At 36.1% G+C, this 26,559-nt stretch overlaps 1 protein-coding gene across 2 annotated transcripts in view; it reads left to right on the top strand.

Moving 5' to 3' along the window:
• ADGRL2 (adhesion G protein-coupled receptor L2) overlaps nt 1–26,559 on the top strand; it is a 391,077-nt gene that overhangs the window by 124,049 nt on the left and 240,469 nt on the right. The window lies entirely within an intron of this gene.

Below are 26,559 nucleotides of genomic sequence, written 5' to 3'. Positions count from 1 at the left end.
AAATGAGCTCTCACTTAAAGCAAGAACAATTTCTGCAGGCCTCGGATCAGCTATAAAGCTTTCATTTTAAAAACTGGGCTCCTGCTTTGATTGCCTTGACTATTTCTCTTCTTATAAGTCTTAAATAATGAAAAGAACAAACATAAAATAAGTAGGTTGGGATATCTGATTCAAGTTTACCAGGCTTCCCTCAAAGACATTCGTTTCACTTGCTTTTTTAACAGGTATTAGGGCTCCTCTTACATACTTTTTTTTTTTTTTTTCCAGAGGAGATTGGGTTACTGGATTGTTTGCCAGTGTTTTGATAGTATCTTAAAGGTGTCTATAAGATCAGGTTTATCATTCTAGGCCCAAGTATGAGGATTTTGTTAGGTACCAAAGTAACTGTGCAGGAATCGATGTTCCAATAGAACAGTACTAAAGATGCTACTTAGAAATCATTAGTGATCCACCAAAACCTACATCTTTTACAATTCATTTGAAATATTGTCACAGCTAAGAATCAGATATATCTGTAATCTCTCATATTTTTCTTTATATACATAAAATATGTGTTATATAGGTTTCTGATCACAGAAGATAATACTTGAACACTGTCATTTATACAGTGGAAGTTGAAAGTAAAATAGAGAATAGCGAATGATATAAAAATAGTAAGATGACTTGAAAAATAGGGGTGCATGTGGCATGGCTGATAGAAGATCCCTAAGGTTTTAGAGAAACTATTCAGCTTTTCATTAGTATTGAGCACTTCCTCAGGGACACAGGCTACACAGAAGTGGAAAGATAAACTTACCCTTTCACACAGTCCTGTTCAAAACCTTTCATAGCATTTCTAAGTCAGATGATATGACAAAGATACAACTGTTGCCTTCATTATTGTCTTATTATTATTTCATTTATAACACATACTTACATGCCTGGTATTTCACAGATAAAAGGCAATACAGGCCCTCTATCCCTGACATCTTACAATGTAATCTAATCAGCACAAATCACACAGTAAGTAAAGCCACTGTCATCATGGGTATATCTCTGCGGAGAAAAAAAAAAAGTGTGAAAACAGAAAAAAGCAAAAAAGGTTTGCTGGGAAATGTTTGATTTTCCTTAGCTTAATTTTTTAATTTCTTTAGTAATACTTTTCTTATTTCTTTAGTAATACTAGTAAGGGGAAAGGGGTGGCAGTAGGCTGTTCTCAAGCAATGGTGAGAGGTGGAATGGGAAGATAAAGAAAACTGAAGGAAGAAAATGAGGAGGTGAAGGAGGGGGAATGAGGTCATTGGATGCACTAGGGAAATGTGGAAAGGGGTTGACTGCTTGAGGCAGAGGCAGCGGCTTGGAAGAGTATGAAGTTGCAAAGAGACAAAAGGAGCACAGTGCAGGGCAGAGTCTGCATAGGGAACACTGAGTATCTGGGGAAGCAGTAGGAAGCCAGAAAGGAAAGTCATTACAAGGTATTTTTTAAGGTAAGTGCTGATATTTTGAACTGAGAGTTAGTGAAAGAAAAGATTTTGCTAGCTTCAGATATGTGGAAGTGTGTGGGATAGATTCTTCTTCCAAAGCATGGAAGAAGATGGTGCTCAGCTATTGCTACAGTCTTTGGGTTGAAACAGCAGACGTGTCTTTGCATGAGCCTTTAGAGTTTAAGACTCTTTGTGACACATGCTGAATGTACATTGGGCCAAGCCAAAAGAAACATCCCTGCTGTCCCTCCCATAGCCTACTCACCCATTTGGTCCCTAGCTGCCTGAAAGATGAAACCTTTCAAACCTCCTGTGAAGGTCATCTTTTTATGCATGAAGTACAATACAGACCCATTTGAACATCAATAGTAAGGTTTCCATAGATGTGGTGAAATGAGTTTCATTGAGGCTGTCTGTGGCTACCAGCAATACCTGTGTTTTAAAATGTTTTGTTTTGTTTTTCATTAATGCTGCCATATAGGGGATTCTGATATGCTTCTCATTGACTCCAACATGCCGAGTTTTAGCCTTCTCCATCTATTAAGTATGCAGTTCTATCAATATTGCTTTAGACTTTCGAAGGTCAGAATCAGGCGTGATTTTTTACCTGCCTAACAGTCTGTTGTGTTGATAGTTGAGGAACATCTAGCATATTTCAAATGAATATATTCTTACAGGAAACTCCTGTTAGACTGCATGAAGAATAAGATTTATATGGGATTTTCGCTATTAAATGCTCTACTGTGTTTTAAAAATTCCATGTATTTTGATATAATTCCATATTTTATTTTATAATTTTTTCAGAATTTTCTCGATTGTATTTACTGTACCTGTAGCCTTGTTTTCTTCCACGAGTTATTTGTTTTAAGGCATTTGTTTTTAGACACCTGGTTCATATCAAATGCACTTCACTTTTTATTTTGTAGTCAATGCACAGCAAAACATTCAGATAAAGTTATAGATGCTGCATTCTTTAAGCAGCTCAATTTATAAATCCTTTTCAAAGTGTCATTCAATAAATAAGTAATTATTTTTTCTAAAATTTATTAAGAGTAAATGGTTAGCAGGAACAGTTCCTTCTCTAAATCCATAGTGCTTGAAGTCCTTCCTATGCTGCCTTTAGCATCCTTACAGAGTTCAACGATTACATATTTGACTTCAATTTACAGAAGCTTACCACTGGGGTAAAGGTAATATATTTGGTGTTTTGATATAATCTGTTTCGTGAGCACTACTGTCAATATCTATAAACTTCTCTCAATACACCACACGAATGTTAACATTTTCCTTTTGACTATTATTACCTCTAAAACAACAAGGATGTTCAGGAGGGAAGAGGGAGAGGGATGTTTTGGATGATTTGTCAGTAACAACCCAGGGGAGTACAGATGCGACTAGTCTTATTTTTATATTTATTGTAAAATTAAATGTTGACATAAGGTCTGAGGGATTTGCATGAATACAACAACGTCATTATTAAACAGCTGGGATCCTTGAATTTTTCAAAACTAATTCCAGGAGGGGGGAAAAAAACAAAACAAAACAAAACACAGAGTCCATGTGATAGAGTGTAATGAATAGTGCCTCTTGTTTTCTCAAGAAATTATTCTGCACTCTTGAAAAATTATCAGCAGTGGTAATTTCAGTGCTTCTTTCATTTAATACTTTTTGCATTATTCACATGAAGTCCATAAAGCTGTGCAACGTGCACACTGATATCCTTTTTTCTATGCCAGGTGCCAATTTTATTGCAGAATATAAATGTGTGCTATACAGAGGCCCATTTGTCTCCTCAGACAATAATGAGATATGTTTGTGTTGTTTTAAATAGTGTTGGCTGTATTAAAACATCTGGTTGCAGAGAACGGGTGTATTAAGCAAAGGGTTATGCTCATGCGTGCAGGCATATTCAGGACACAAGGTCAAATTTTGCATTAAATTGGTGAATGAAGGGTGAGAAGTCAAAGACAGGTGTCCCTGGCTGTGCTGTCAACTATTTAAAGCCTAACATCTGCTGGCACACTCACTGCAGCCAAAATCATTAATGGTCCAGAGCTGTGTACGTGCTAATTCCTTCCCCATATAGTTGGTGTGTCTTTTATACATCAGTCCATAACCTTAACTGCTCTCCTCTGGTAGAACACTGGGGAGATGCAGTGCAAAAACAGTTTTCTCTCAACAAAGGTGGAGGCTCTTCCAGTGCCTCACTTTGTGGTCCATATACTCACCACAATAAGCAAGCATGGATGAGCAAGCGCGTGTATGTTAAAAGCACGTACACTCATTGAATGAAATTCAGAAAGTCTAGTAAACATCCTGTCATCCAGACTGGAGATAATATATAATTATCCTTTTTATTCTATTGCTTGACACCCAAATTGTGGTCGCATTAGTGTGGGTAGTTTCATTAACTTCAGAAAGAGTCCTGTTGAATCCCTTCCCTTCTCATTAAGCGGGCTGCTGAAGAGTCAGTACAAGTGAGAAGCCCCAGACAGGTGGTACTAATTGTGGAGTCAACTATTAGAAACTTCTCTGTTCTTCCTGGAGCAGCCAAGCAGATCAATGTTCACAGCTGTTCTTAATGCTATCACTCTTACCACCAGTACACACCTTATGCAGGCAATACTGCATACAGAATATGGGTAAGAAATGGTTCTGCTTGTCAGTAAGACATCTTTAGCTAGCCTTAGTAGCCACATTTCCAAATTTTTGTAATGAAAAATTTGTCAGAGATTTGCAGACAAGTTTGCTTAAAGCCCTTTCTCAGTTTTCAAATCTATACTTCTTCTCAGTTTACTGAAATGGTAAGGGATGCCAAACTGCTATTCACAAAATCCCAAAGGGCTGACAAGAAGCAGTCTATTAGGTTTTTTTCTGTCTGTCTGTTGTCAGTCCTTCTTTCAAGCATGGAATTTCAGCATTCATGTTTAGAAAACAAGGTCTCCTCATCACAGCATGCTGGATTCCAGTGAAATCTTTGCAATTTGTCAGTAAAACTTCCAAGGTTTTAGAGACATGAGAGCACAATGCGTCATCATTCCAAATTTCATTTGCTCTCATCTTTGCAGTTCTTAGGAAAATGGAAATTGTGGCCAAATTCTTGTCATAGCCTCTTACACCTATTCTGTGTGACTTGTACTCCTGCTTATTCAGTCAAGTAAGGGAACAAAATGCTGTGCATTCACCTCCTTGTTCCAGCTGTCCAAACTAAAGGCTGTACTCTGAGCCAGGCTATTTCCTCACATCCATTTCTTCTTTGGGTAGAAAGAAGGAAGGATGAGCCTGGCCTTCATACCAGTACTCTTTTCCCTCTCTTGTATAGGCACTGTTCTTCTTTAGCTGATTAGGGCAGCCAGCAAGCCAGATGAGTGGGGGGAAAAAAAAAAAAAGAACAGCTGACTTTTTCAACTGCAGCAGTGTAGCTTTTATGTAGCAAAGAGAGAGAGAAAGTGAAGAATTATTTATTTCTGAGCAACAGAAAAGTCATATTTCTATGTCAATTATAGAAGGGACCACTGCAATATCCTGTTGGCTACAGCCTGTCTCTGAACTGCTCCATCCTTACCTGCTACAAATCTTCCACAAAACTGTGATCTTTTATTTTTAAAATTCTAGTCTTGGAAAATACACTGCTATTACATGTTATGCCTTATTCATGACTACACTGAAAAGTTCAATCTTGCTTTTAGGGTCTAGGAGACAAATTTATCCCTCTTAGTGGTACAGAGAGCCTTTAATAAAGCAAATGCTTTTCCTCCACTGAGCAGAAGGAAAAAAAGGAATGACTGGAAAAGGCCTTAGTGAATTGGGGCACCTCTAGGGAGGTCTCCAAGCTTCAGTAAGCAGAGCTGAGAAAAGCTGGGACGAGGTTGATCTAATGAGTGCATCATGACCCAATGAATCAATTGGCTGTTCCAGCTGTGCTTTGCCTCTGCAGCTTATTTGAACTGATTTGTTCTGCCAGTTTATTGATATAACTGAGTGATTTTCAGAACTCATCCTTGTTGTTTAAACTCTCCACAATTTCTCCCTAATTATGTCGTCTTTACAGTCATCTACAGCCCCAGCACGTGACTGTGCTCACCTTCTTTCATATTAAGCAAAGAGCTTAGGTCCCTGTTCACAGCAATTTCCATCACTGATTGTAAAATGTAGGGGATCTAAGTTAAGGACCAAGCTGGATTTTGCTCAGGATGGTGCTATGCTCGTGATCTTTTGAGTGCTGTTTGCCTGCCTCTGTTCAACAAATTTTCTGTGCAAAGACGCACATAGTGGAAGAGAGCTTTCTTAATAGGAATGAATTTTAGAGAATTTCATCACAAACAACAATTTGGTATGCCCTTGAGATATGTGGAAATAGTAAGGACATACACCGTGGAAAGGCCTTGCCATAGGAATCCAAGTACTTAAGCTGAGCTAACCTGCCAGTTTAGGTGTAGATGCCAATAACCTGAGCTAGCCGTGCTGTGTAAACATCCTGGGAATTAAAGTGCAAGGTACATCCCAATGTTTTTCTGCAGTCTTCAATTTCCCCTGACTTCTGGTAAAAGTATAAGATTTTGTTATGGCCAAATGCTTACTGAAAGCTAAACAAACTAAGCAGTCTTTAAAAAAAAAAAAAAAATGTTCTAAAAGACATAAAAGCAACTAAAAACCAAACTCAGGATGGAAAATAAAATTAATGCCATCATTGGTTCTTTAAATACCCTTTCTGGAAACCTAAAGCAAAGATTTTTAAAGCTTGAGAGTCCAATTTTTTGTTCTTGGGGGAGGGTGTTCTGTTCTCAGGCATCTTCTGGAAATTCACTAAATTTTCTTACATAGCTTTTGCAGAATTTGATACCTCAAGACTAAATCACCACATTGTACAGTTTAGTTTGTTTGTTTGTTTGTTTTTTTTAAACCTTGAAAAGGCTTTCTGCATCATTTTAAGGGCCACTTACACTGTTTTGGACATGTATATTAATGTGAACTGTGACCCTCCCCATGAAATTATTTTCACTTAGCATACAAGAAATAGAGAACACTGAAGCAGAAATATTTTTTTGTTTCTTAATGAGAACCAGTACAATTCTAAAGATAATCAGATTATTCAAAATGTTAATTACTCTAACTTGCTGCAGTCTGTCTGATACAAGCTAAAGTTACACATTGCTTTTCCCTCCTTCCCAGAAATGGCATCACTGAGTGCATTTCCAAACTTTTAAATATACATATTTTATTGTTAAGATTTATGAAATCACTGTTTTCTGCAAGGTAAAGAAGGTGTCTTGGCAGAGTTCACACTGAATGAAGAAAAAGGAAGAGGAAGAAAGGCTAAAAGACTGGTTGTCAAACCCTTTTCTGTGTTCAAAACTACTCCAGTCCAACTCGCATCGAATGCTAGTGACATCATGTAAATTTTATCCAAAATATTTAAACTTAGTTTTTTAGGTAAATACCTGAATCCATCCTTAAGCATCTGAAAAAAAGGTAACCCAATTCCTTAAGTACTGAAATCTTTCAGTCTCCTTTAATTTATAATCTGCACCATAAAATTACTCTGGCCTTGTTTCAGTGCTAGGATGTGTACTACAATTAAATTTGGTTCTTGAGGTTGAACTTGGCTCTTATGGCACACTCTTCTTTCATTGTTTTAGCTTCTTGCAGCTTTGTAATATTGAAACATAAGGAAATCACCCGGTTAGGCAAAATTTGTAAATTATTAGTTTTATTTGGCTTGATATGCAGTTCTGTCATTCGCTTGTAGGAGGAAATAGAGATATGTTTTTATCACTCACTAAAAGCAATTTTGTTCAAGCAGGACCATTGTTCCTGGAAATGAGGAATTGTTTACACGGAAAAAAAGATGGCCACATGAACTGTAGGAGAGTTGTTGCAAGCTACTAAAATTCCTTCCAAACTTTCAGAAGGTTTATCTTTTAGTAGCTGACTATCATGGAAATTAAAATCTTTTCTGACTTCATCGTGCATAATCTCTTCCCCTCAAGGTAGGGAGCCATCATTTGATTGAGATGGGTTGTACCTCCATATCTGTGTCAATCAGTGTAGGGGCACATGCTACACGAGCTGGTGCTTATGAGAGAGGACGCAGGAGATTTAAGGAAGGAAAGTTCTTTAAGATTTTTCTACCTACGAAAGCTATGGTTGCAAAGTTATCATAAATGTAAGCTTTGCCATATTTCACTCTGTATATACCTCAACATTAGTCATTTCATCTAAAAATATACTGCTAGAGGTGCAAGAGTAATTAATTTTTGACCTTTCAGAAGGCTGCAATAATTCTAATTGTGCAATGGTGGTTTCTATGGTGGGAAAACTTATTTCCTGAAGTTGGATTTTGATTGACAAATTCATTTCATGTAAAAATATGACGTATCCATCAGGTGGTTAAAAGCTTTCAGCTGTTTCTAGCCTTGCCTGGATTTGAACCAGTGACCTAAAGGCAAAAAGCTTTGTATCTCATTAGCAAAACTCTCAGCTATGCTCTGCACCCATTCAATTCAATTCAGTTCAATTTAAATGAAAAAAATTTAGCTGTGATATGAAACATAAGAGAAGCGTTTTACATTTAATTTTCTGTATTTTTTTAAACATTGGTAGATGGAGAGAGTTTCAAAAGAGAGATGATTTTTTTTTTTAAAAATTAACATGTAGCCGCTGCCATAACTGTTTAAATGTCAAAAAACTCTAATCTAAGCAGTGTTATTTCCAGCTGTGACTAAAGAAAAAGCAGGAAAAAAGCAGCTTTGCTTCTTTGCTCTTCTAACATATTTCTAATAATAAAGATCATTGTCTTTGAACTCTCCCAACCTTACTCTGCTCTCCTTTGCTAAAGCCATTAAAATGATTAGAACCTCAAGCAGGGTTACAGTGTTAAAATGCTTGACTTTTTTCTTTCTCCAAACAAAACAGGCTGGTTTTAAACATGGCACACATCATAGTAATCCAGTCTAACTCTTCTATCAGTCTGGCTAAATTTCTTCAACAGATTTGCCCAAAACTGTGTTAAAAACCATAAATCACTGGATTAAACTTGTAAAGAATGATGAAAGCTGAATTCATGTATATACATGTGGTGGTACAAATGGACTCTTTTATTATTTAACCTGAATGAAAGTAATAAATTTGAAACAGGTTTAACTGATGATATTGGTAATCCACAACAGATTTCATAAATGTTGTTGAATGAACATTGGTTTTGTTGAGTAATCTCTCAGATTAAAGAAGGGACAGATAACTCAAACAGTCTGTTGAGGTTCATATTATTTTCTTGTTTAAGTTTTGATCTGAATGAAAATGTAATGGTAATTGCATTTTTTAGTTATTAATTAATAGGTATTTAATGCAAGTACTCTATTAAATGTCTAGAAAGCCAAGGTGAATCCTCTCCAGAACAGACATTCTTAAGATCAGATGATCTTTTCCCTGAAGTTAGTTCAAGTTCCGTTTAAATGTAGAATTTAAATTCAGATTGGTAACTTTTAGGAGTCTTTACAGACTGTGTTAATTCCCCCCTTGGATTGTAGAGAACATGATTCTCCTATAATTTATTCCATCCTATAATTTAGGAAGCCCTTTCCTGGCAATTATGTGAAAGCACTATTTAGCTGCAGGGAACCTTTACAGTGATTTGAATTTTCTAGATAAGAAGGACTCGAGCATAAGCAATTGTGGGTGTGTGCTGACACAGGCATCATTACTACCTTTGTCTCCATTTGATAGTGATGGAATATGTCATATAAATATATGGCGACAATACGCTAATCAAGAATATTTCACCTATGGGAAAAAATTATACTCAAGAATAAGTGATTGTTATATCAACAGATTACTGAGATAATCAAGCTGGACTAAAACACTCAAACTGAAAAATAATGGGTAAGACTGCCCCTGCTGAAATCAATGAAAGATAAAATCAGAAGCAACATTTGCAAAGGCTGAAGTAGTGCTAGGAGTCTTCTGTGCCTTCTGCATGGGTGTAATTTGAATGGGAGGAGAGGAGATTTAGAATCAGCCCTGTGGATGTTTAAGAAGCTGATTTTGTTAAAGAGCTGTTTTGACATTCCTATCTTTCTTGCCGTGCTTTCTTTTTTTTAATGAGATACACAATACCAGACTTCTGTTTTTATATTTTAGACCAACCCACTTGGCTCTCACATCTAAAAAGATGGGTTGGTATGTAAGCTGTGAAAAGAGCAAGGCAGATTGATGACTTGTAAAGTACACATGGATATGTACATGTATTCATACACAGTGCAGGAAAAGCAGCAAAAGGGACTACAAACATTGAGTTTTTAATAAGTATTGCATCATGTATTCTGTTCTATTGCTTTAAAAAAAAAAAAGAGCATAGTCATTCCTATACTTCTCATCAAATGTTTTTGATGCATAAATTTAATATATTTGGTTATTTAGATGTATATTTATTTCACAGGGAGAAAAATGACTCAGGTAAATTCTTCTCTAATACCAATTCAGCACAATATTTAATTGTCTGCCTAATTTAAAATATCCAAGTTGTCTCATCTAGAACAATGAATCCTCATATGGTTTGTTATGCAGGTGCGTAAGTATCTTCATGAGCTCAGTGATATCTATGTGGTACAATATTTCCCAGGTCATAGATGTTCCTCAAATTTTACTTGCCTGTCACTAGGAGTAAAATTTGCCCCATGCTGCATTTTTTCCTGCTGTGCATGTTTTAATTCCTGAACCACACACTCCACATTAAATATTTCTCTATGACAGTTCCAGTAACATTTTCTAATCACAAAATAATATTTACCATCTTCCCCCATGCGGTTTTCAGAACAGAGGGAGCTGCTGCAGTTCTGCAGAGGTCATGAACCTGCTTGATGAAGCACAGATGAATATAAAGTATTCTACTGAGCTTAACAGGCTTTATTAATGTGCAGATCCAATACACATTTTTATTTAAATTCATCTAAAGGCTAAAGGACACATTTTTCAATTGTTATTTTGCATTTAGTTTTGTGAGATTAGTTTTGAATGTTTTTTAAAAAGAAGCATGATTAGATATCTATAAATTACTTTCCATTAATTATAATCACTGCACCTAATAGTGCTTTTGGACTTTTAAGGAAAGAATCAACCAGCAATTTAATTTGAAATAGATTTCTACAAGATTTTCTGTATAAAGTAAAACTGCTTCTCATCCCTAATCCATACATTCAATCTGTTTTGACTAAAACACAGACTTTACATTTCTTTCTCTTCTAAAGGTTAAAAATAATTATTTGAATAGATTTTTCCCCTTACTTTCAGCATCTCACTCTCTAATAGAATTCCATCCATAAACAGGAATGTGGTGTCAAACCACTGCCACTGGGGAAAGCATTTTCAAAAGGTCTAAGTCAGTCTTTCTGAACCTTAGTCATGTTCATACTTCACTTGTGACTTGTTTGTTTGTTTTTGTTTTGTTTTTAAGAAACTGAATGAACTAAAGATTTAGACAAGTTCTTGTTGAGATTTTTCCAAAAATATATGTTGATTTCAGTGAAAGACATGCCTTAATTCAAACGTGTAGTTCTGTAACATCTCATTTTATATGCATCTTTAAGCACCTAAGTCACTGAAGTCTTTGGCACACACTTTGCAGATCTGCTGTGTGAGATATTATCTTATTCCAGTTTGCTGTTTCCCCACTACTGAAGATTGCTGGTCCCACTGGAGAGCTGGCAGGTTGGGACACACACCTTCATCTCAGTCATGTCAGTAAGGAGTTTGAGGGCTTTAGTTTAAACTGCTGACCAAGGCACCTTTAATCTAAGCTTCAGGACTTTGCATTTAAGCAGCCAAGAAGCACATATGCATTCCATTCCTGGTACTCAGTAGAGGGGCAAAGCAGATAGTGGGAGAAAGTATCTGGTAATTTTCTTCTATTACATTTGTTGCAGCCTATTGGTAATTGCCCTTAGTCATCTGAATTCCCATTTTCAGACATGTCCTAGGCATTCCTAAGGGATTGGTTCTTCTTAATGTATTTAGGTGCTGAAACTACAGCAGGTTGTTGCCAAGGAGTGGCATGTTATTGTCTGCACTGGTGAAAACACAGCTGAATAGGCTTTGGCTGCCATTTCTCTCCTAGTGTAAAATCTTAGAAAGAAATGGAGCATTGCTTCATGAAACGTAGTAGTGAGATGCCCACTGAGCAACTTTGCAGATGCCAGCGCTGCCATCTGGCAAAACACCACACACTGCATGCCAGCAATATATCCCAGACACAAGCTAAAATGAATTGCATTCAGCATTCCAGAGCTCCTTTTATTTATCAGTGGAGAAAAGATATGTATGCCAATTAGGATTAAGCTGTTGTTTCTATAATATAAAGGAGCCAGCCAAAATAGCAGGACTTCTGCTCTATAACCAGAGTCATTTTCTGGCACTGAAGCTTCAGCTGCTCACCAGATCCACCAGTCTTTTTTCTGATGCTAGGTAGGGGCAAACAGCCATTCATTTTGCTTGCCCTCATTACCTTCTCATTTGTGAATCTATTGCTAGTAAGTATACTTAATTTTCAGAATGTTAATGTGAAGCTTTCACTGAAGCTTTAGCTGCTTACATCTTAAGTCTTTATTTGTGAATCCTTGGCATTGGCATCTGGATGCCTAGGTTATAGGACCAGATCTTCAACTGCAGAAAGACTTGGCATAGCTTGGAGATTTTTAGTCACCTTTATACTTTTTGATCCTGCAGTATTCAAATTATGAAGCACGTCAGACCTGTTCTTAGGCTGCTCTGTGGCACCAAGGAGTCATTGCATCATCCTGAAGACTGCATAGGTGCAAAGTCATTACTTCCCTCTAGCTGTGTCATCTTTGTTAGTTCTAAGGTTTCATAGAAAAGTCAGGTTGTTGTCAAAGGTGGTTTTAGAAGAGCTTTGCACCAATGTAAATATATATATATATTTGTTATCAGAACATCCAGCTTCGTAACTGTTCTTTGTTATGCTACTTCATATAATTCAATAAAAAATTAAAAGGCAGCTTCATCTTGTTACATATAACTGCTGGGAAAAAAAAAAAAAAAAAGCAATTAAAACAGGCTTGTCATCCTGATAAGAAAGACTTTATCCAGGCTGGATAGGAATAGCTTAACTTGTATTTAAGTGAGAGAAAAGAGGTTGGTGTGTGCTAAATGGATGCTGCTAAACAATGACAGAAGATGCAAATAGGGCTGTAATTTATTGCCCCACTCTTCACTGACAAGGTCTCCTCTTCCCCTGAGACTAAGCATACAGGATTGGAAGAGGACAGGAACTATAGGCAATGGAAGAGGATCAAGTCAAATTCTCTTGAGTTTTGATGCTTAGTAGTCTACAGGACCAAATAGATGGGACACATCCAGAGATGCCAAGAGAACTGCTTGATGAACTGGCTTCATTGTACCCCGTGAACTAGACTTTCTCTATCACTTTGGAAGGTCACAGAAACCAGAGAATAACTGGAGAGAGAAAAAAAGTCATAAACATCGTCAAAGATGGCAAAAAAAGACAACCCAGAAAGACAGCTAAGTGCTGGGGATCCTTTACTCAGTCCCTGGGAAAATCACAATGTCATCTTGGAAGCAGTTTCTGGGCACATGAAGGAGAAGAAGGTGATTTGGAATGATCAACTAGTACTTAAAAAATAAATCATCCTTTACCAACCTGATTGATATCTATGATGAAATGAGTAAATCTGTAGGTGGATGGGGGGGCAGTAATGAGTGTCATCTACAGTGATCTTAACAAGGGTTTCAACAGCACTTCCCTTGTTTCTATGTTGGGACATCCCAATTTAGATGAGTGAACTACTAGGGTGAGAAACTGGTTGCATCATCCAGCTTAAAAGGTTATGGCTTATGGTTACTACTCTACTTGGAAAGTGTAGTTCCTCTGCAATCTATACTGGGACATCTCCTGTTTCATATCTTTATCAGTGACCTGGGGGAAGAGACACTCATCAATTTTGCACACATAGCAACCTAGAGACACTAGGAACTGAGACAATGAGAATTAATTTCAGCAAGAACAGATGTAAAGCCCTGCACCAGGGAAGAAATTACACCCCTGATCAGAGCTGAGGACTGCTCCATAGCAGCTCTGCAGGAAGGGACTGGGGGGGCTTGTTGGTCAACAACTAAACCTATTGTGTCATCAGCGTGTCCTGGCAGTGTTAGGAACTAACAGAATGAAAGGGTCGTATCACCAGGAGCATAGCCAGTAGATCAAGGGAAGTGATGATCCCCCTTTAATCGAGGTTTAATCAATGCTTGTTAGGCCATCTCCAGTTTTGAACGCACCAGTACAAGACATTGACAAACTGAATCAAGTTCGGTGAAGACAAGGTATCAGGGGCTGGAGCACTCCTGTGAGGAGAAGCAGAGAGATGGGGTTTGTTCACTGCATAGAAGAGATGGCTCCAAGGGGATCTAACAGCTCACCAATACCTACACTGAAGTTACAGAAAAGATACTGCTATGCTCTTTACTGAGGTGTGTAAAAGGAGTGTGAGAGGCAACAGTCATAATTTGGCTGAGGGAAGGTTCTGGCTGGATGCAAGAGATTTTATTTTTTTATGCTATGAAAGTAATTGACCAGAGAGGTTTAAGAATCCTCCAAAGAAAGAGAGATTCAAACCTCAATTCCTGCTTACAGCTGAATTCTTAGATGCTTACTCTAAATTCAGTTTTGAGACAGCTTTACACAGAAATTTAGACTAAGTGACCATGCCAGGTCCTGTCCAACCTGAATGATTTTATGATCTTTTATTTTCAAAGTTTAGGCTTGCAAATTCTAACTGAGCAAACTGTTTATTCATACATGCTCTTGGCTTGTAGAGTAGATCACGTGTACAAAATCTGCAGGATCTGTTCCAGGCTGTCTAAATGCAAATATGGATATGATGTAAGTGGAAAAGAGGAAAAATTTTCCGAGGGCAATAATTTGGTGGTGTTTCAGCCTACTTGCCCCTCTGTACTTTATCATTCAGCCACCAGTGGATTTCTTTGTGTCAAAAAACAATTAATATAATTATTAAGTATATTAACTGAGGTACTGAAGGTACTGAGTACTGAAGGTTTACGCATTAGCTCAGGAAGGATAAGTTCTTTGGCACAGGTAGTTCTATAATTGTGATGTGTTGGAAGAATTCAGTATTAGATGATCCTCTATGGTGAGGGTTAGGATTCAAATTAGTACATTGGCCTGAAATATAAATTATTTAAGAGCAGAGGCTGGCTCAGGTGCCAGATGGGTCAGATAGATTACACTTCATTAGCCACCTGGGTCAGGTGTCCTGGTACTGATCCATTCTTAGCTGCAATATGTATGGGTATAAGTTGAATTCACAGTGGAGTGGGCATCTTATGTTGCAGTGTTCATGCCTTAGTCAGTTTAATTCAGACCTGTAGCGTTATATTATTGTGACTCATTGTATTTATGCTGGAAAATACAGATAGGTAATTTAGCTTCTTGAGTGTGAAACTCAGCTGTTAGGGCAAACCCCAGACCTGTGTTTTTGGGCAATGTTCAGTAGGCTTTTACTATCTAGACTTTGAGACATCTGAGGTTAGCAGTCAAATGGAGGAAGGAAAAGTACTGATGAAGTTGCTGCCTCATCCAGATTCTTGAATGAAAGGACCAGTTAGGAGCTGTCAGCTGTATTGGGGAGTCTGTGTTCCTCTCCTCAATTTGAGTTAGCTGGACATAAAAACACAAGTTCAAATGTTACAGAAGTATTTTATGTCCTACCAGCACTTGCAGCTCCTGCTTTTCAGTATTGTGACTGAACTCTCTGCCCACATATTTGCCCAATATGTGCAAGTATCTGAGGATTTAATTTGGGGGGAAAATCCTGCTTTCTTTTGTACATAGTAGAAGTAATGCAGATTCACAAGCAGCACTAAGGAAAACCACTGTTTAGAAATCCAAGTCCAGGTGGGTCCTCTCAAACTAATTTGACACTTCAGAACAGCAGTGACTTCTGCTTTGGCATTCCTTTTTTTTTTTTTTTTTCCTCCACACGTGCATCTGTCATGCAAAAGAAGTTGCTGAGTTCTCAAGCTCACAGAGCTTTCAGAGATTTTGCCATCCATTAAATCTCTACATAATAAGTGAGATGTAAGACCTAAGTTTGGATCATGGTACCAAACAAAACTGATAGCAGCCCTGCGGCTAGCCACTGACTTCTTAACTAAATTTAACACTGCCATTCATAAATACAGATTAAGAGAGCATGCAGATTGTAATAGCATAGCTGCAGTCCCGGCACACAAATGAATGTGTGTGCACACATGCATGCACAATTAAAAGGTAACCTCTAACTCAGGGAAGCTTTATGCTCCAAAGGCTCCAAAGACTCAGTGGCACAGTCTCTGTGATTGCAGAGCTGAGTATCTGCCATGGTGTTTTATCCAGCCACTCCAGGGGAATCTTAAATGCATGCGGAAAATGTCGGCCTACACTTAGCATACTGACTGCACCCACTAAATGAAAATGAGGATATTCAGTTTAAAACAAAGAATTTTTTTTTTATTATTTTTATAAAGAAATCAAAACCAGTTGCAATTAAATAGCAAACAAAGGAAGAACTGGAATCCATAAAACATCAGGGGCAATATTTAAAGCAACCAAACTAAAATCAGTTCAGTATTTCTCTGCTGTATTTATATACAAGTGCACTTATTTTTAAAGTACCCTAACACTTAATTTTGCTTTCAGTTGTATTTTTTTTTATTTGGATTACATATGGTATTGTGATAGGATGTTTCAGAAAGCCATAAAGTGTTCTTGCCTGTAAAAGCAATGTCCTTTCTTGTTAATGCCAAGAATGCTTGTCCCAAAACACTCATTCCCTGCTCAAGACACTGTAGCTGCTAATGAGGAAAACACTGCAAGTACCTCATTCAAATGTTTTCTTTTGTTTATCTACAGGGAGTTTACTCTGTAATAGTGAAGAATCCCTGAGTATCAATGAGTCTGAAAGTACTCATATTCTGCCAAGAATAAAGTTGTAAAGCTTTGTGTGCCAACACTTTAAATTAATCTAAAATAATGCAGAGGGGACTTCGTCATCTTGGAAGGCTTTTTAAAGCCTCATCGCTATTGTCACAATTAATAAGAATATTCCATATCAGTGACATGGCTTCCTTCCTCTATTGCCAATTATAGTTTCAATGGATGACATCCCTCTGAGGAGGTATGTCAGAATTCATAGAAAGGATGGTATCGGCATGGGACAAAACACACTTTTGTACCAGCAGCTTTGCAGTATGTTGCTAGTTTCTTAGGCAGCTCTGCTTACTCACAACCTTCTTTCCTAAGCATCACTTAGTGCCCAATGCTAATCAGTCCCTTTAGATGGCTTTTACGAAGTAGATAGCGCATTAATTTGGCATACAAATTGAGAGACTATCTTTGATGGTAAAACAAGATTAAAATACCCATGCTCACATTTCAGTTTCATACATAAAACATAAATAATTCAGTAACCTCCCCAGCATTACAGACAGCTTCATTGCTCTCTCAAACAGTACTTAAAATATACATCTATTGCAAACTTAAAAAAAAAAAAAAAAAAAAAAAAAAAAAAAAAAGCCAAGGCCATAAACAAATAACATGTTTGCCAAAATACTTTATGTTCCCATCCAAGGGGCCCTTAGTCACAATTCTGACCCGATTTCCTCATGAGATGCTGTTTAAGAGCTTTTTTTTAACAAACAAACAAACAAACAAAAAAAAGCCATTCCCATGATAGGTTTTACAATTTGTGTTTCTTTATGGCCAAGGCTGCTGTGTTTTGTTATAAATATATGAAATCAGTAGATTGCCCAGGTCTCCATTTTTACAGGGGATACTGCATCATTAAGTACTGAAAGAATATAATGTAACTATTCAAACTGCTTAAAATATTTCGTAACCATAAATTATTATCCAAAAATATTTTTCAAGTAGATAAAAAGAGTTGTCAATTCTGCATAGTGAATGCCTCATAAGGGGCTCATTTATGGTTGAAAACTGAATAAAAGCAGTAAATTAAGAACAGACGTAACCATAGAGAAGCTGTAATCCACAGCAGATTTCCTTGGTGAATGAAGTATTGTTGTGTGGATTTATCCTCTTTGCTTGTACAGTTAACCAGTCACATCTGTGGCCAAAGTGCTGTCTGTGCACACAGACAAGTTGGGTTCAGTCACCCCGTTGAGGTGGGCACATGCTGGTTTACACTGTAGTGATAAAGTGCAGAATAAACTTCACCGGCTGTTTCGTTGGGGTGTGCTCTGCTGAAGGGCAGATATAACATTGAAGCTGAAGTCCTGTGACTCGGAGACATAAAAATCCTAGGATGTTTGAAAAACTGGAGGCAGCAGTGCATTTCCTCTAGATTGTATATTAGTATTGCAGGCCTTGTTTTCTGGCAAGTTACAACAGACTCTGTCGCTGACTCACAGAATTAGTGTTTGTACTTCCTAAATACGATAATGAATGGGAGCTGCTTGAGCTATAGTGTTTGTGAAGGGAAAGCCACTTGTTATAAATATTCATTTGACAAAATGTAAATAGTTTTATAGGAGTGTAAACTGTTGCAAGTTATTTGATTCAGTACAGTTGTCTCTTCCGTATTGTTTGTCACAAATGCACATAATGAACCAGCCTGGATGACATGTAGACTTGACAGTGAATTAGTTTAGCTGTATTGCTGTTTGTTTAACTTTGTGATTACACACCAGTCCGGCAACTCATCTCCTTTGTCTTCAGAAAGCCACAGCAAGTTCCATTTTTCTTATGTCTTTCCATTTGATTTCTTAGCTTCTTCCAGTACCTCAGTGTATCATTGCACACTAATTTTGGCTTTACATCAGGAGGTTGTATCTACAGTGAGATCACCAGCTTATTAAATTGGAACATAAAAAAAAAAAAAAAAAAAAGATTCTTGTGATTTTTTTTTTCATTACTGAGAGCTTTTTTTAATTATAAGGCATGCTTCCCTGACAACAGTAGGTTTCATTTCAAGTAAATAAGCTTCCTTCCAACCATGTCTGAAAAAAAGAATTAAAAAAAATACAGTAAAGACAGAAACAAGTGTTGTCACTTAAAATTCCTCACACTGGTCATTTAGAAACCACTGTATTATTTACTTTTATATAAAAATAAAAGCACATTAAGTTCATACTTCTTCTTTAATTCAGGTTGTAGAAATAATGATAAATAGTTATGACTGTGCCAGCATCAAAAGTGAACTGCAGCACCTGCATCTGTATTACAAAGAAGACTATGAGCTTCTGTACTGTTCACAGATGCAGCGTGCATGTGAACTGAAACCACAGATATAGACAGTCAACCTCTTGCTGTTTTGAAGTATGTGCTCAAGTTAATATGTGCATGCCCATGCTTAAATATTATGACTATGTACATGTATGTAGACAAAGGCTTACAAAATTTATTTTAATAGTCCATAAGCATTAATTGCCTTTAAAGGTTTTGTCCTGAACTTGAACTGATTCCAAAAGAATCAAAAAAACTGTAGTGTTCTTTTAAATTAATCACGGACTTTCAAAATGCTATCTATTCTGTTTGATTTTGCTCCTAACATAATTTAAAATTTACATTTTTACATTTTGTGCTAAGCAAAGAGGTCACAATTCTATGCCTACTATATAGAGGCATAAAGGGTATGCAACATTTATACAACAAATGTCGATCAGGGCAGTTTTGCTGTTTGTTTCCGTGGTCAAAGTCCTTGTATATCTCTTGTTTTGGTCTAATATTATGTTTTCTTAAAGGAAAAATTTAAAAAATAAAAATAAAAAAATCCAGTGCTTTAGAAGGTAAAGTAACTAAAGTATTTTGTTTCTAAGTTTTGTCCTGCAATCTTTTTCAGGCTGTTTACAGTCTGCAGGACTTAACTAGATTGCTATTTTAAGGCCTGTTCTAAAGACTTCTGCTGGCTTCAGTGAGCTTCTATCAGGCCTTTAGTGACTCCTGGGAAAATAAAAGATCTGTGTATTTCAAACAAGAATTATTTTTTAATGTTTACTGAAATTTATCTAAAAACCTTGTTATGAAAAATTTAAAGCAGCAGACTTATTTGGTGCTCTGAAAGATCATTTTCTGAAATGGTTGCAGATCCATTTTGAGCTATCAAATGTAGAGGGATTTGGAATTTGCTTGGTTTTATTTTTTCATTTAGTAAGATTTCTTTCCAAAGAGGTCAGCAGGACTTTGCTGAAAGGATTTAATTAAAGTTAGCAAGTAATTTTGTGTTCTGCAGCATGTTACGTATTGTGAAAAGGTTATGGATTCACTCAGTGCAGCGCATCAAAAGTGTAGAGGTGATAGGTGAAATTCTTATTGTTGCAAGTGCTGAGATATAATCATTTAAAAGGTCACTTGCACTCAAAAAGAGCATTTATTTAAGTAACTTGTTTTGGGATATGCTGCATTTTTAAAGGTTAAAACAGTGTCTTGCTGACCAATGTGAACAGTCAGAAGTAATTTTTTCATTTCTTAAAAAAAAATCTGCATGTTACTTTAGACTGTTTATAAACATCCTGTGCCATACATTGTTGTTTTGAAAGCTCAAAATTTGATGTAATTACTAAAACATGGTACTTAGAAGCTTTGAAATCTAGAATTAGTTTGTTTCTGTTACTGCGTACATTGCAATAGTAGTAAAACTATAATAATTTTAAGTGTAAAAATACAGGTGACAGGATTTATCAAAGTGCACAGTATACATGTAGTATATTGTTTTGTGTATAGGCAGTTGTTCTGGTAGGAAACACCAATTATCTAAAGTGAGGGGGAAAAGATTGATTTTTACATTTTATAAAGTGATTTGGGAATGACATAGAGTATATAGTTAAGATAGGCAGACAAAAGTGAATTATATTTGAAATGGTAATGTGAAAGACCATAAAGTCAGAGAGTTTATTTAGGGAGCTGAGAAGTAAGGTTTTTAAAACAATTATTTAGTCCTTGCATTTATACAGGAGTTCATATGCAATGGCAAGTATGCTGTGTATTTAGAAGAGTTTTTTTCCCTTTTCTCTAGAAACAGTTCAAATTGGCATTAAATTTCTTTAAGTCACAGTGTTCTTTCCACTTACACTTCTGAACAGTCCATGGACATCAAGGAAGAAAGAGTTTTAAACTACTCTTTGCTGAATAAGATGTTATGGTCAGCCTCTTGATCCTTAAGATTGCCAGTACAGAGCAGTATTTTGTTAATAATTTGTTTTAAATACTCTTGTTGAACCATTATCCTGTAGAAATTTTACTAGCTGTGAAAACAAAAGTATTTTAATGATGGTATTGATCAGTTCTATCCATTGAACACTGCACATTCCAAAGTAACTTATGTGAGTAGGAAAAAAGGAAAAAAATGTACATAAGGAATTAACAGTTAAAAATGAATGACTTACATTTGTTTCAGGATCATTTTTTGCTCAAATAAAGCCATCCTCTTTAATTTGTCTTGCTTTCCATTTGAAGGAGGGCAAAATCTATTTCCTGGGCAATTTTGCACAGCACAGATATTAATACTTTGGGGTTTAATTGTATCCTGTGTTTAAATACACTGTGGGTGAAACCCTAGACCTCTGCTTAATTGCTGTGAGAAAATAGCCTGATTTCTCTGAGATTAGGCACACGCTTATGTATACTTTGACCCAAGAGTGCCTCCTTCAGAATTAATCTTCTAAGGTAGTGGGATTTGCTTTTGTACATGCAGTAGACCCATTCATGACAAACGGTGCCTAATAAACCAACTTCACCCTCCAGACCTCTCTTTTGCTGTCAGAGTTTTTCTTCAGCTATTCATTTCACACATCCCTTGTCCAGTTGCTTATTAGCAAATAAACCTTAAAGCAGGCAATAGGAATAAATTTAATGATTCCTCTTAATTAGAGAGGCTTAAGGTTTAAATAATGTGCTGCGGAACTGGAAATGTAAAGAATTTCCATTTAATAGTTAGATAAAAATATTCTCAACCTGATCCAAATATGCTGGCTGTTGGAAGACAAATTTGCTTGTATTTATTTTTTACATTTCCTTTGTGCTATAGTTCAGTTGAACCATCTATTCCATAAAAGTACTTTTCCCTCTGTCATCTGTATTAGGATTGTTTCTATAAGATGTAACAAAAAGTCCTGGTTTTCAAATATTTATATTAGTCAAAGTTAGTCCTGTTTATACTTTTTGGCAATATAACTTTTTCCTTAAAAATGAAGTACTTTAGTTTAACTAAACAAAATGTGTTGAAATGGACAGTCTTATAAACTTAAGTACACTTGGCAACAGAAAGGACCAAGGCTCCAACCAAAAAACACTGACTCATGTGAGTAGCCCCTACTCATACAAATATCTTATTAACTTCAAAGGAACAATCTGTGTGTATTGGAGTTTTCAAAACCTGGCACTAAAGCACCAACCCTGACTGCAAATACCGAGGCAGATGTAGGAGTTTATTTGTTTTTATTAATGCCATTAAAATCGGGAGTTGTGACCATTAGCAAAGGCCTTTATGTGATTTTCTAAAAATAATATTAACAATTGCAGGAGCATGTCCTAAAATTAGAAGATAAAGGCATTTGTTTCAGTTTTGAGTTAACATTAGATAAAATCATCTTTTTGTTTTGGTAGTTCAGTAAAGCATTTCCCTGTATTTGCATACAATATAGGAAGCCCAAAATCCACTTTAATTTGTAAAAGAGTCCGGCTGCAAAAAAGTTGACTTCTCTTCTTCAAAATCAGTAACATTGCAGTAGCAGAAATAATGATGTAACATAAGAAGAAAATCCCAGATGAACTGATTCCTTTAATTAAATATTTAAATCAAAAAAATTATATGAATAAAATATTATTTAACTTCTATAAATTTATATTTCTTTAAGCAGCCTTTTCTTTGTCCTTTCAGTTACTTTGATTTATTCTGTGTTATTTTTCTGTCATTTGCTAAATACGTGATCAAAACCAGATTGAGATGAAAGGGTTTTTTGTTGTTTTTGGAGTGTTTTTTTTGGTGGGTTTTGTTTGTTGTAGGTTGTTTTTGTTTTGTTTTGTTTTTATGTTTTATTTTGTTTTGTGGTAAACCCTTTAGCTATTGTTACAGTAATAAGCCTTGGTTGGCTGATAGTGAACTATGTGGTCGGGACTCTCATAAGGGAAATACAGTCTTCATTAAACAAGCCTTTTAACGGCAAGCCAAGCTTGATTAGAATCATATACAGATGAAATCATTTCTTTACAATGCTTTTGTAGTTTTGTGCATTCCCAATAACTCTTTAGGCTTAATAATACTTAGGAGACAGCTGGGTTACTACTTAAGATTCTGTTGTTGCTTCCAATTATTGTGCAGAAGTCAAAATACATAGTATAATTTCTGTTGAAATAACTGCAAGCGTATTAATGTGATATCTAAATGTGAAATGGGTTGGGGCAAAAGTAAACATTACAGAAGGCAAGGAGTTACAGCTTGCTATCTTCTGTGGAATCCCTCTGCTAAACCTGTAAGAAGCAAAACTTAAGAAACAAACAGGAAACTTTCTATGAGTTTTGTTATTGTTACTCTAATCAAGCTGTGACAGCATACGGCAAGCCTAAATACTTTGTGTTGCAAAATATAGCTACCACGTTGTCTGCTTAATTTATATTTGAACAGTTACTAAGAGTTTATACTTCCTTAATTTGTAGTCACAAAGAAAAAAGAAGAAGCAAAGTTCACTAAAAACCTAGGGAAGTAGGAATTATTTTTTTCTGGCATCTCGTCAGAGGGAAAATATTGTTGGTAATGCCAAACAAAAGGAAACAAAACAAATCTCTTAAATCTGTTGGTTAATTTTATTAGCCAGGGTCCAATTAAGCAACTATAATCCTGTTGATCTTTATTACTGATGTGCATTCCTTCCATAGCACAAATCTCTATAGGAGAGAGCTTAAGACTTCATGGATGGCAGAGGCCCGTTGCAAATGACAATTCACTACTAAACAAAGCAAGAAAACAACTCAATCAAAAGGTCAAATTCCTTTCTGTGGGTGATGACGGAAGGATGATAAGAGGAAAGCTTTTTTCTTTCCTTCCTTCATTTAATGCGTCCTTTCCTCAGTAAAGGTAAGCTTCCAAACTCCCTCTAAGCCACTGGACCTCAAAAATGGGTCCAGGCTACTCAGCCAGTTAACAAGGCAATCTGCAACATTAGCCACCAGTGGTCAGACATGGTAGGGTCAGTTGGCATGTGGCTCTTGTTTAGAGTATTCATACTGTTGGAGCTGACCTTTCATTCCTGCCCCATGCACACACATTTCTTCTTCACCTCGCCAGCTGCTAGCCTCCATGTGCTGTGCAGACAGAATGGCTAGGCATGAAAGGCATCACCCTGTCTTCCAAGAAGAAGGATTCTTGTAATTTACCAAGATTTACAAGACTCTGTACATAGCTGTTACCAGATTGTGTGTTCAAGCATGTAGTCTGTACATGTAAGGCAACTGCCCATATTATTTTATTTTTATTTTTATTTTTTGATAATGTAGATTCTGAGCTGTTTCTACCATAAGACGGCACTCCACAGACAGTCTCACAGACAGGCCATCCCTGCCTGAAGTGGTGTAGGTATTATGCCTATAGTTATTTGATTGAAGGAGTTTATATTTGTCAGTTAAATTGGTCGTGGATGCATTTTTATTTTTTTTAATTGTGTGGAAAGAGCCAAAGACTTGAATTATGCAAGTTTCTGTGCTATTGGAATGGGATCAGAAATAATGCTGTGCTAATGCATAAACCCTTGTAAATCCCCAGAGACTGTGCTGGAGTTGTGAACAACCAGTGACAAGGCCCAGCAGTGCAGGGAGTGAGTTATGAATCAGTGCAGTCCTGCTGTCCAGTAATTCAAGTACTCTTTCTTTCCTCTCTTCCTCCTTAAAATACAGATGCAGGATTGCATCTGCTAAGCCTAGCTAATCTATATACTGCCACAGTATATGAATGCTATTTCACCAGCATTGCTGTTTGTGTTTACAGCCAAAGCAATCTTCTGCTGCAACATTCAATAAAAATAAACAACTAAAATATCAAGAATGGAAAGGAAATGTTGTGGCAGCTTCTTAGCTACTGAAAATCAGATAACACCTCTAAAGCCAATGGAGCCAATTTATACTTGTTGCAAGTCCAACTTAAAGTTTTAAGGCATAATGATTTTGGTTTTCTCCCCTACAAAACATTTATGTGTCTTCCATGCCACGTATATGTACATATAACAAATTGTTTTAATCTGAAAAGGTTAAAAAAGGGAAACTAGGCCAAGACAGACGTCAATAGATGGGAAAATATCAGTAGATAAAAGAAATAATATGAGCTATTCAAATTAACGTGCCTTCTGTGACTCTTGAAAAGGAAAGGTGTCTAGACTATTCAAGTGTCTTTGAATACTCTTTTTAGATGGACATTCTGTTTATCAATATATATTAGTAGCAACAGTTTAAAGTCATAAACCAATGTCTCTAGCATTAAAATTAAAATAAACACTATACAAAAGAAAATGAAGAGTGAGTAAGGCATAAGTGCAATTTGGGGTCAGAAGAAGATCATACACAAAAATAATTATCTAACTGTTCAGTGTTCAGGGAAGGGAATTTACTATTTTTTTAAATTATTATTATTATTTTTTAATCTTTATCCTATTTATGTTACTTTCTTTATAAATGTTCATGGTTCCCATAGATATATAAGCTATTAGATCTGAAAACACCACCAGTACTTATTTTTTTTAATTTACCTACGTTGTCTAATAGATTATTGTTTGAACATCTAAAACTTTGTATTTTCCTTTTCTTCCTGCTTACTTATAAATGCAAGCATAAAAATTTCTGATCCAAGATGGCTTTGTTGGATGTGATAAAACCATTAACTGGAGATTTCAAGCCATGTGGTTTAGGTGATGAATGTACCTGTGTTCTAGCCCAACATGCACTTTCATTCATTGTCTTTTTAGGTTCTTAGTTTCATGTTTCAAAAGTATCATGATCTTTTATCAGCCCACAATAGCGAGCCTCTTCAACAACAACAGTCCCTGAAGTGAAGGTATAGTTTAAATCATCAGGCAATCTTGGACAAAGAATGCAATGGGGAAAGAGTTCTGAACAGAACTGTACCTTCATGGTCTTTCAATAAAAAAAATTTCACTATCAAATTCCAACAAATTAAACTGACCACATCTAACTGAGAAACTTTGTACAATTCAGCATGCCTTTCATAACTGTCTGCCAGAAACTGGTCTTACCTAAAATTTACAGTGCAATATTTATGAAAAGCATCTTTTTAAAATTATTTATTTTATTTTTTATTTTATTGGTTCACAGCTTTTTGAATTTAATACTGTTTTGTTCAACAGCTAATTATTGATTGAAGTGTTTGCTCATCTATGAAACATGTCCATCTCTCAATAACATTGTTACAATTTCTCCTTGTTTACTGATAGAGAACTGTTTTATTTCCTGTGCTTTTTATGGTGGGTCAGTTAAACATCTCATTATTAGCTAAAGCAAGATAATCAAAAGTGTATTGCCATTTTGATAACTGATTTTTTGAATAATATTGTTTTGTAGAAAATTGATTTATTCCAGAAAAAATAAAGCATTTGAAATTCCTTAAAATTGTCCTCCTCCCATTATGAAGGACTTACAATTTAACTTACATGGATGACATAATGTCATTATAATATCTACTTGTGTTATACAGTAATGACAGTCTACATGTCATTCCAGCTATTTAAATGAACAGGTTCTAGCAATAATGTTTCAGAGCAAAACTAACACAAAGTACCTGTAAAAATTTTCACGATTTTCTTGATGATAGTAAAATTGAACTTTTAATCTGACATTTGCAAGTTCCTCTTTCTACTTGGGGTGAAAGTCTCTTTTTTTCTGCTTTTTATCAGCTGAACCAAAGTTTTCCTTGTCTCCTTTTTTTTTTTTTTACTCCCTTTTTCACTCATGCTTTATTGCTAAATTCGAACTGTAAAGACCACATCATGCTTTAAGCCAGTTATCTATACACACCACACACACATCTCAAATAAGAGGTATGACATAACATTC

The sequence above is a fragment of the Anas platyrhynchos genome, chromosome 8, assembly GCF_047663525.1.
Source record: "Anas platyrhynchos isolate ZD024472 breed Pekin duck chromosome 8, IASCAAS_PekinDuck_T2T, whole genome shotgun sequence".
NCBI lineage: Eukaryota > Metazoa > Chordata > Aves > Anseriformes > Anatidae > Anas > Anas platyrhynchos.
The sequence above is the reverse complement of the archived record's forward strand: the minus strand, read 5'-3'. Positions and strand labels throughout refer to the sequence as shown.